The sequence below is a fragment of the Arachis stenosperma genome, chromosome 9 (assembly GCF_014773155.1).
Source record: "Arachis stenosperma cultivar V10309 chromosome 9, arast.V10309.gnm1.PFL2, whole genome shotgun sequence".
Taxonomy (NCBI): domain Eukaryota; kingdom Viridiplantae; phylum Streptophyta; class Magnoliopsida; order Fabales; family Fabaceae; genus Arachis; species Arachis stenosperma.
In genome coordinates this window covers 147,139,583-147,149,172 of record NC_080385.1, presented here as the reverse complement: position 1 = coordinate 147,149,172, position 9,590 = coordinate 147,139,583, and the positions used below count along the sequence as shown (strand labels likewise).

Genomic DNA, 9,590 nt, shown 5'->3' with positions numbered 1-9,590 from the left:
TTGTGAGCCGGACTAGTTAAATACCCTACATTCATGCGCACCGTAACAACTCCTCTCATTGTCATATATCATATATGCAACGTGAGAGAAAGAAAACTCTCGCCTGTGCCAGGGTTTATGATATAGTCCGAGCCTGAAGACCAAAGTTGAAAGAGAGAACAGAAAAGAAAACAAGAACTATTGATCAAACTTCAAAAGAACATTGACACATAAATTCGAAGCAAAAATCAATTCTATATTATAAAGAATAAACAAATAATAACTGCATTTTCTTTTCCGTCACCGTTCTGGTTGCCATGGATATTAGGTTTCCTTATTCGCCGGCGGAAACTGCAAATGTACGTACGGTTCAGTTCGGAATTCTCAGCCCCGACGAAATCGTAATGTTTTCCAACTTAAAACATTTCAAAACCCTCGAACTTGAAGAAACCACAATGATTGTGATTATGTATTGTGATTGTGATTGTGTGTGTGTGTGTGTGTGTGTGTGTGTAGAGGAGAAACTCTGTGGTGGAAATCGAGCACGGGAAGAGCTGGCCAAAGGTCGGAGGGTTGAGCGACCCTCGCCTTGGAACCGTTGATAGGAAGATCCGGTGTGCCACGTGTACGGCTGATATGGCTGAGTGCCCGGGGCATTTCGGTCACTTGGAGCTCGCTAAGCCAATGTTTCACGTTGGTTTCTTGAAGACGGTGCTCACCGTCATGCGTTGTGTTTGCTTCAACTGTTCCAAGATTTTGGCGCGCGAGGTCCGATTTCAAATGTTTTGAGAACCATGCATTGAGTTAATAGGAGAAAGGAGCTTAGTTGCTTCTTGTTGAATTTGAATTTTTTCTGAATTCTTGTTTAGTAGTCTCTTTTTAAGTTGACTACGGTTTTGGAGCAGGATAAGAAGTTTGAACAAGCTTTGAAGATTGGGAACGCTAAAAACAGGCTGAAGAGGATCTTGGATGCTTGCAAAAACATAAGCAATTGTCAAGGTGGTGAAGATTCTGAGGAGCTGGTTCGAATTGGCTGCGGTGCCTTGCAGCCCAAGATTACTATTGACGGCATAAAGATGATTGCTGAGTATAAGGCTCGGAGGAACAAAAACAATGACCATGAACAGCTTCCTAATCCTGAAGAAAGGAAAGAGATTCTTTCTGCAGAAAGGGTAATAATTGACATTTGATCCGAGTTCGGAATTTATATTATTATCTTGACTTCTATGTTTGTTGCTAAATAGTAAATAATAAATAATAAATACACATGTTGAATCAATTGAAGGTTCTTGGTGTTCTAAAAAGGATAAGCGACGAGGACTGCGAATTGTTGGGCTTGAATCCGCAGTTTGCGCGTCCTGATTGGATGATCTTGCAAGTTCTTCCAATTCCTCCTCCACCAGTGAGACCTTCTGTTATGATGCACTCATCTTGTAGGTGTGAGGAAAGTGTTCTCTTCTCTTGCACTGTCTTTACTTGCTGTACAAGTTTTCTAAGCTCTTTAAATTTAATTAATCCTTTACCAATGATAGTGATGAGTCATAACATTTTCATCTTTATCTTACCTACATTATGTAATTGTTGGTGCATGTAGGATGACTTGACTCATCAGTTAGCCACAATCATCAAGCACAATGAAAATTTGAAGAGACATGCGAAAAATAGATCACCTCAGCATATTGTTTCCCAGTTTTCTCTGTTGTTGCAGTTCCATATAACCGCATATTTTGATAACGAGTTGCCGGGACTGCCAAGAGTATGATTGTGTTCATATGCCGCCGTTTGCTACTGATATAATCTGCATTTCCTTTATAACCGTTGAATTTGGAATTTTGATAAAATTTTCACAGGCTACTCAAAGAACAGGAAGGCCTATCAAATCAATTTGTAGCAGGCTTAAAGCCAAAGAAGGTCGGATTAGAGGAAATTTGATGGGGAAAAGAGTTGATTTTTCTGCTCGAACGGTTATTACACCAGACCCGAACATTAACATTGATGAACTTGGAGTGCCATGGAGTATTGCTTTGAACCTTACACACCCTGAGACTGTAACTCCATATAATATTGAAAGGTTTTCCTTTGGATATGGTTTTCTACTTGCTTGGCTTTTAAAACATTTTGTATAATTATTAACCAAACAAAGAATTTTAATTTACAAAAAAATGTGAAAAACAGGTTGAAGGAGCTTGTAGAGTATGGACCCAATCCCCCACCTGGGAAAACTGGTGCCAAGTACATCATTCGCGATGATGGGCAAAGGCTTGATCTCAGATATTTGAAGAAAAGTTGCCATCCTCATTTGGAGATAGGATACAAGGCATTGTGTTTTAGATGATACAGTTTCTCTTCTTATTTTAAAAAGGTTTCCTCTTGATGTCTGCTAATAGTTTCAATTGTTGTGATTTTAGGTGGAGCGCCATTTGATGGACGGAGACTTAGTTCTCTTGAATCGTCAGCCTAGTCTTCATAAAATGTCCATTATGGGGCACAGAATCAAAATCATGCCTTATTCTACGTTTCGGCTTAATTTGTCGGCAACTAAGCCTTATAATGCTGATTTTGATGGGGATGAAATGAACATGCATGTTCCTCAGTCATTTGAAACCAGAGCAGAGTTGTTGGAGCTCATGATGGTGCCTAAATGCATTGTATCTCCTCAATCAAACAGACCAGTAATGGATATTGTTCAAGACACACTATTAGGATGCAGAAAAATCACCAAGAGAGATACCTTCATCACAAAGGTATTATTCACCGAATTTTTATATATTGCTGCAGTTACTTGATATATGAAGAAGTTCTTGTACAAGCTACTCAGGTTAATGAATTTTTTTGTTTTCCTTTTTCTTTTTTAAAGGATGTATTTATGAACATTCTAATGTGGTGGGAAGATTTCGACGGGAATGTTCCTACACCAGCAATATTGAAGCCAGAACCATTGTGGACTGGGAAACAAGTTTTCAATCTTATTATTCCCAAGCAAATAAATTTAACTAGGTATTCTAGCTGGCATGATGATAACGAAGGAGGATCATCAATAACTCCAGGGGATACTATGGTCAGAATTGAAAAAGGGGAACTACTTACCGGAACTCTTTGCAAAAAGAGACACTTGGAGCATCTACTGGAAGTCTCATTCATGTCATTTGGTATGCAACATCACTATATAAAATGTTAATGTTCCATTCATCTTTACAACTACTTTGCAAAGGGTTGAATTGATCTAATGATCTTGGTAAACGTGGCTTTGGAAACTGTAATAATTCACTTACTTTCTTCTTTGCACACCCTCGCTAATGTTGGCTTGAATACAGGGAAGACGCTGGCCCCGATGCAGCTCGTAAATTTCTTGGTCACACTCAGTGGCTTGTAAATTACTGGCTTCTGCAGAATTCTTTTAGCATTGGAATTGGTGATTCGATTGCGGACGCTTCGACTATGGAGGTTATTAACCAGACTATTTCAGAGGCAAAAGAGAAAGTGAAAACACTATTTAGGGATGCTCAAGAAAAGAAGTTGGAGTCTGAACCCGGTCAGACAATGATGGATACATTTGAGAAGAAAGTGAATGAGGTGATTCAATTAAATTGCAGGTCACTTTGATATATTACTAAATTCTGCATTTGCTTGAATATGATGTTTCATGTTATTGGCAATCTTAGGTGCTGAACGAAGCTCGTAATGATGCCGGGAAAAAAGCGCAGACAAGTTTATCTGAGAGCAATAATCTGAAAGCAATGGTGACAGCTGGTTCCAAAGGAAGTTTTATCAACATATCTCAGATGACTGCTTGTCTTGGTCAACAGAATGTTGAAGGCAAGCGAATTCCATTTGGGTTCATAGATAGGACACTGCCACACTTTACAAAAGATGATTATGGGCCTGAAAGCCGAGGCTTTGTGGAGAACTCGTATCTTCGAGGGCTGACCCCACAAGAGTTCTTTTTCCATGCCATGGGAGGTAGGGAAGGTGTTATTGATACTGCAGTGAAGACCTCTGAAACTGATACATCCAAAGGCGGCTTGTGAAGCTATGGAGGATATTATGGTCAAATACGATGGAACTGTTAGGAACTCCGTAGGAGATGTACAATTTCTCTATGGAGAAGATGGTATGGCTGTTTGATTGAAACACAGAATCTTGATTCCCTGAAAATGAAAAAGTCAGACTTTGATAGGACCTTTAAGTATGAGTTTGATAAGGAAACTGGAATCCTAGTTACATGCTTGAAGGGCCGATTGAAATCCAGCATAGTCGTAATTTACTTGAGGATGAATTTGAAATGCTTGAGACATGATGATTGCTATGGATTACTTAGAGTTCTCTCCACTCCCTGAATAAGAGGCTCATGCTCAGAAGACATTTAAGATTGACTTTGATATGGACCGATTGAAATGTGTAGAAGCTGTTGATAAGGAGAGACAAGTTGTTCCTGGTGATGATCTTAGTCAGCTCAGAAGAATGCTACTGTCCTGTTCAATATCCTTCTTCGCAGCACTCTTTCCAGTAAAAGGGTCTTGCAGGAATATAAGCTTTCCCGCGAAGCATTTGAATGGTTAGAGATAGAATCAAGATTCCAGCAGTCCTAGTAACTGCGGGGGAAATGATTGGTTGTGTGGCGGCACAATCTATTGGGGAGCCGGCTACTCAGATGACTCTCAACACATTCCACTATGCTGGTGTAAGTGCTAAGAATATTACACTTGGTGTTCCCAGGTTAACAGAAATTATTAATGTGGCCAAGAGAATCAAAACACCTTCCTTGTCTGTGTATTTGAAACCTGAGGTTAGTAGACTTCAGAGGAGGCCAAACGTGTGCAGTGTGATTTAGAGCTTACTACACTTAGGAGAGTGACACAAGCTACAGAGGTGTGGTATGATCCAGACCCATTGTATACTGTAATTGAAGAAGATGTTGATTTGTGAAGTTGTACAATGAAATGCCTGATGAAGTTGCTCTTGAAAGAATGTCACCTTGGTTGCTTCGCATAGAATTAAACCGAGAGATGATGGTGGATAAGAAGTTGAGCATGGCTGACATCGCTGAGGAGATAAAACATGTGTTTGATGATGATTTGAAATGTATTTTCAATGATGACAATGCTGAAAAGCTCATACTTCGTATCCGAATCATGAATGATGAAGCCCACCGGGGAGAGATTCAGGATGATTCTGCTGATGATGATTTCTTAAAGAGAATAGAAAGCAACATGCTTACTGAGATGACATTACGTGGCATCCCTGGCATCAGCAAAGTATTTATGAAAAGTATTGACGTTCCAAAATTTGATGATAATGAAGGTTTTCAGACTCATAAGGAATGGATGCTTGAAACTGATGGTGTCAACCTTTTAGCTGCAATGTGCCATGAGCAAGTTGATGCAACAAGGAGCATAAGCAACCACCTTATTGAAATTATTGAAGTCCTTGGAATTGAGGCAGTTCGGCGGGCTCTTCTGAATGAATTGCGTGCTGTCATCTCTTTTGATGGATCTTATGTCAATTACAGGCATCTCGCTATTCTTTGTGATACTATGACTTATCGTGGCCATTTGATGTCAATTACGCGCCATGGTATCAACCAAAATGATACCGGTCCAATGATGAGATGCTCATTTGAACAGACTGTTGATATTCTCCTTGATGCTGCAGCATATGCTGAGGCTGATCACTTAAGGGGTGTCAGCGAAAACATCATGTTAGGCCAGCTTGCGCCCCTTGGCACTGGACAATGCTCTCTGTATCTTAATGACGAGATGATTAAGAATGAATTTGATCTCCAGCTACCTAGTTATATGGATGGTCTTGACTTTGGCATGACACCTGCTCATTTCTCCATGTCAACTCTCTATCTTGATGCCTTGATGTCACCAACTCATTTGTCCAATCCAAATCTGCGGCCATCACCAATTAATAATGCAGTTTTTTCACCTTATGGAATGGCCTGCGGTTACAGCGCATATCGGTGACCAGTTATTCACCTGCTTATGATCCAGTTTCACCTAAGTACACTCCCACTTCTCCTGTATATAGCCCTGTGTCACCAAGTTATAGTCCTCTTTCCCCAACTTATACGTGAGTCATTCTTTGGATTCTTTTAATATTGGTTTCTGGAAATCTATATGATAAATGGAACTTGCAACCAAACTGTATTGATATCCTGAAAACTTTATTTTCATAAAAAAAAACTTTAGATTTGAGTCGGAGATTATATTCTTTTGCAGCCCGACGTCTCCGGCATATAGTCCTATATCACCTGCATATAGCCCCTCCTCTCCTGGGTACAGCCCTACATCACCAAGCTATAGTCCTATATCACCTACATATAGCCCCTCCTCTCCTTGGTACAGCCCTACATCACCAAGCTATAGTCCTATATCACCTACATATAGCCCCTCCTCTCCTGAGTACAGCCCTACATCACCAAGCTATACTCCTATATCACCTATATATAGCCCCTCCTCTCCTGAGTACAGCCCTACGTCACCAAGCTATACTCCTATATCACCTATATATAGCCCCTCCTCTCCTGGGTACAGCCCTACATCACCAAGCTATAGTCCTACTTCCCCTTATTACAGTCGGTTATCTGCAGAGTATAGTCCCACATCACCATACTATAGGTGAGTCATTCTTTGGATTCTTTTAATTGTTGAACTTTGCTAATGGATGAAGAAATGGAAGTTGCCAACACTAAAATGAGGATGAGCCTTAACCTTGGTTCTCAATATTAGCTTTTTGGGTAGTTGAAAATAGTATAGTGATTTTGGTTCTCAACTGCACACTTGTTTTGTTATAGTTCTTCACTCCAAGTAACTATATGCCATATTATTTTGCAGCCCCTCATCACCAACTTATTCTCCATCCAGCCCAAAATTTAGTCCAAGCAGGTAAGTTAAGAACAACAGTACAAATATTCTCTCTTTCTTTCTTCTTTTCTTGCTTTCTTATGTGTTGCTAAAATTGCAAGAGGTTGCATTTCTTCTTTGTTTGACTAATCCACATTTTTGCATTTTACAAGTCCGGATTTCAGCCTAACTTCTCCACAGTTCAGGTATGCATCTATAGATATCATTATTTAATTATTTTAGTTGCCAAATATTTGGGCATATATATTAATTTTGCCATTCTGTTTCATCATTTATAGTGCTTCAATGGAATACTCGCCAAGTCGACATGGTTACTCACCGTCATCAACCAGCCAATACACTCCATAGACAAGTACCAAGGATGAGGATGATAATACAACTCTCTGAGGTACACTCACACCTGAAGAAAATTAATATCTGTCATGATTTCTATCTTTATTGGATGGAGTATTTGACAGTAAACATAATTATGAAAATCATCGCTAGATATATAAGGTGATTCAATATTCACTTGATTTTATTTTGTTCGTATTGATTTAATAAATGTGCATTTTAAAATAAAAAATCTTTAAATAGTCTCTCATTTTTTTCAAAGAAAAAAATAGTACAAGAGGTGTTATTATTTTAAATGTAAAATTACTTTTATGTTAAAATAATATTTAAAGATATTTTTTAAACAAATTTTATGAATAAAAAAATTACTATAATATCAAATTTATAGCTTCTTAACATAAAACATTTGTACTCTCATTAGTGATCCTATTTTTCTAAAATATTTTCCAAACACAATAATGGCCAGATTTTTGGAAAATTGGAGGATATTTATTGTTGCTAGTATAAGAATTCGAGGGAAAAAGAAAGAAGGTTTTGATGTTGGTATTCTTGCACTTTAACTTCCCTTGGGATTCATGGTTGCAAAACAATAATGAGTGATAGCATTTGCTCAGGTTTTCTTTCTCTGCTTTTTGATTTCCCCCTTGTTTGATTTAAACTTGTAGAAAAGTTACCTATTTGTATTGTGGTTATAGTAGCATGTATGACTACTCAATTCAATTCTGAATCGAATATTTCACTGGAAAGTATCTAAGACTGGTGTGAATGGTTCAACACAACTTGAGTCTTCAAGGAGAAGAGTTAGCTCTGCTTGGCTCTCATGTTTGCATGATTCTATCTGTTTCAATTGTATTAATAATCACAATGGAACTATGCAAGTGTTTCTGCTTTCATTTGTTTTCTCGATCTTTTTCTTTATATTTTAGCATTCTTTTTCCCTCTTCATCCAAACAGTTAATCTAGTTGTTTGATAGTATAAAAATTCTGATACATTTTTATCGGTAATAATTCTAGAGATCAAGAAATATTGGGAACGACTAAGATTCATGATCACTTGTTACATGGTGATATCTAGAATGTCCAATACTAAGAAATTTTTAGATATGCTATGTAGACAATGATCATGGATTTTTATGATTATTGTTTTTAGTATTTTTGAATCTCTTTAGAATTAATACGGATACTTCAAAAGAAAAAAAAAAGATATTTGTTGAATTAGCTACGAATACAAAAACTCAGCATGGTAGTCTGTATAAAATATAAACAAAGAAGATTACAATAGTCATCCAAAAAGGATATTACAATACTATTATTATATTATCTTGACATCGATCTTAAATTAATTCAGAGGAAACTTATAAGACTGATAAAAAAAAAAGCGTGCACATATTTCAGTTTATAGGCATTCAGAACTAATTCTGTAACTATCATAAATATGTACAATACATTGTATATACACAAAAAAATTAATTATTTATATAAAATATATATCAAAATATAAAATATACAATAAAAATAAATTAAATAATATATTTATACACAAATATATTATGATTAATTTTCAATGTGTATATATTATTTTGAGTAGAGTTGGAGGTTTGTATATTTATATATACTTTAAATTTTGCTTAAAGAGTAAAGACTATATAAAAGAGATAATCATGATCTTCTTTTATCTATTTATTCTTATTATATAAAAATTGATGCTTAAATTTTTAAATTTTTTATTTAAATTAAATAAATATATCAAATTATCAATTACGAAAATGTATAAAATCTGAAGTATTTATAAAAATTTATTATATAACACATCTCGAATGTTGAGAGGTTAATTCAAATTTGAGCATATCTCAACATCTGAGACATAATTGCTAACTACCTTTCTAACTCTACTCAACTCAGCTTGAGCATGCTAAAAGTCCTTTGCTAAATAAACAATAAGAGGAGCAATCTTTTACTCCTTAGTAATATCATCAACATCAAAAACAAATTTATTTAGTTGATACCATAAAAAATTCATCGTAATAATAAAAAGAAGGGGTTAAAATTGTCATTGGTAGAGAGATTTAGTAGATAAACAACTAAGCCAAAAAAAGAGAATTAAAGAAGTTACCTGAAACCAAACTATTATCAATGCTTATTTACGGGCCTCTTGCCACTTTGCAATCACAGAATACATGGAGCAAAGATTCAGAAGATACACCACAAATGATACAACTGTCTTCCTCCACCATATATCTTCTGGTGTGGTCAAAAGGGTTTGATGCACTACGAGCTAGCAGAAAGACCGCAACCGTTGAGCCTCCAGCTTCCATATTTTTTAAAATAAGAAAGCATTTGAGTTATCCGCATGTCCCAAAAAGATAACACAAGCCGATTTGATCGAATAACACCACTCAATATCATAAG

The 9,590-nt window shown here is 36.7% G+C and overlaps 1 pseudogene; it reads left to right on the top strand.

Moving 5' to 3' along the window:
* The first annotated feature begins 296 nt into the window (after positions 1–296).
* Positions 297–7,235, top strand: LOC130950052 (DNA-directed RNA polymerase II subunit RPB1-like; annotated as a pseudogene).
* Positions 7,236–9,590: the final 2,355 nt, after the last annotated feature.